Source organism: Lactuca sativa, chromosome 9 (genome assembly GCF_002870075.4).
Source record: "Lactuca sativa cultivar Salinas chromosome 9, Lsat_Salinas_v11, whole genome shotgun sequence".
Lineage (NCBI taxonomy): Eukaryota > Viridiplantae > Streptophyta > Magnoliopsida > Asterales > Asteraceae > Lactuca > Lactuca sativa.
In genome coordinates this window covers 127,530,458-127,532,875 of record NC_056631.2, presented here as the reverse complement: position 1 = coordinate 127,532,875, position 2,418 = coordinate 127,530,458, and the positions used below count along the sequence as shown (strand labels likewise).

At 36.8% G+C, this 2,418-nt stretch overlaps 1 pseudogene; it reads right to left on the bottom strand.

Annotated features, from left to right (window-relative positions):
* Nucleotides 1-1,968: 1,968 nt before the first annotated feature.
* Nucleotides 1,969-2,166, bottom strand: LOC111879099 (small nucleolar RNA U3; annotated as a pseudogene).
* Between the last annotated feature and the right edge of the window lie 252 nt (nt 2,167-2,418).

The window sequence follows — 2,418 nt, the reverse complement described above, 5'->3', positions numbered from 1 at the left end:
ACATGATTTTACGGTCGATGAACATTCATGAACCGTAAACACCTTTGTAAGGTGTCTAAATGTCCTTAAATACCTCCAAAAGCTTGCATAAGTGCCTGGAACCTTGTATCCTTTCATTTGAAACCCAAAATCATGCAAGAATGGACCAAGCATGAGTTTACGGTCATAAACACATGTGTTTATGGCAGTAAACTCACCAAGGGTCCTTCAAGAATCGTAAACCCCATTTCCAAGGTCATTTCAAGTCCCGATCACTTCATAAGCCCTTGAATGAACTCTAGAACCTTCCCTTGTGCAATATAAGACCTTTGAACACCCAAAAACACCCCACCCATGAGTTTATGGTCATAAAATCATGGGGATATGGTCTTTGGGCCGTAAACACCCCTAAGGGCTTACACTTGAAGAGTAAACTCCTTATCAAGGCTCTACACTCCTTAGATGCAAACCGTATCATTCCTAACACTTGAAATAAAGTGTTTCTGCACATTTGAGTGTATTTACTTGCTTAATTGGTGGTTCAATAGCTAATTAGATACAATTATGTATCACTACATGTTACATAGGACCGTCGCATGTGTTTAAGTCCTAAATTGACACCTAGCGTCCTACTCGGCACATCCTCGTCTGGTGAGTTGATACCCCTACACCATTTTCCGTGTTTTTCATGTTTTCAGGGGGGATACAAGCCAAAGTACAAGGGAACTTCTACTCAAAACTTATTATTTCGTATGTAGTTACATGTTTAGTATGCTTTAAACACTAAAAACCGTATTAACCAGTCGTTTAACTTGCAGAGTTAGTTTTCAAACTAATTGCGAAACTCATTATAAAATGTTATATTTTATAGTTCGCAAAGGATTTCATACCATTCATTAAAACAGGATTTTATGTATTATTACTTGTAAATTCGTTATTCTTTAGATTGGAGACACGTCCTTGGTAACACTCCACAAAGATACGTGAATGGAGGACCGCCCGTATAACCAGAATCTCCTGGAGGGTGAACGTGACTTGAGTGTATAGATCTATACGAGGCTGACTACCTCGCACCTTGATGCTAGCTATAGAGGGACCGGCAGGTCTACGGGTGACAAAAGTCATAAAATGATATTGGACTTCTTATTCCCATATCTACTTTATCGTATGGTTATGGAACTCGCAACTTAGATAATGGAGATTTACTTTTAAGTAATAATGAACTTAGTGAAATAACCTCAAAGTAATAATTGTTTGATTTACTAGAGGGTATTAGTAATACCCTTAGGTATTAGTTCACAACATATTGATTAGTTTTATATACGTTTTAAAACTAATGTACTTTTCAAGGATAACCAAACTTTTAGGGAAACTTCACTTAACATTACAAGTATGGTAGATACTTGTACACTTCATTCCGAATCGATAACCAACCACCAACTTTTAAGAAAAATAAGGGTTTTTCCTAGAATAACATAACTTTTCATAAACAGGCTGTTTAACATATGGATGACCAAACTTCTTTTATAAGAAAATATGGGATTTTTTTGGAAAACAACTTTTTGTAAACTTAAAGGAACATTTTCTTTCACCAGAAACAAACCGCTTATGAACTCACCAGCTTTATGCTGATATTTCTAAAACTGCTTGTATTCTCAGGTTCTCGTTAGACAGGTATCCCACATTCTTTTGGAGAAGACGGAGCGTATAGAAGTCGCGTCTTTACTTTTGTTATACTGATGTATATATAAAACACGTATTACTTGCTTTCAAACAAATGTAAATATTTCTATGTAATGTAATGGTTGTGTTTACTATGCTTACTATGTACATTTGTTGTGATAGTTTACATGATGTCCTCCTCCCCGGAACGTTTCCGCCATCGGTTTCGGGGTGTGACATTAGAGAACTCCGGTCCCATTGTATTTATAGTTGTATTTTTTTTATGAATTGATATATTGAGTTCACTATAAATAATGCTCTAATAATAATCTGTTAGATAGCCATGTAGCCATGCCAGGACCCATAATATGGATTAGCAACGATCATCTATTGGGCCATAGCCGAGACCATGAAGCTCTATTAATCATGCTCTGGCTACATGATCATGGTTCATCAACCAGACATGGGTTTTTGTCTTCTTAGGAATCAAGAATATAAAGGTACGACTGGAGTCGGCTCCCTTGTGTTCTGTTTCCATTAAACGCCTTTCTAGGGTAATCTAATGACCCCTAGTGTTCTTAATTCATCTTGGGTAGCATCCACTTTTCCTTGTAGTACTTCAGTGTGAGTTCAAGTTTGGTCATGAACTTCATCTAGACGACAATTATCAACAGTGTTAATCTAGGCAGTTGCATTTACTTCAAGGATTCAGTTTATTGAAATCTACAACTGATAAGTTTGGAAAGCAATGCAGTGTACTATAACAGGGAGAGACCT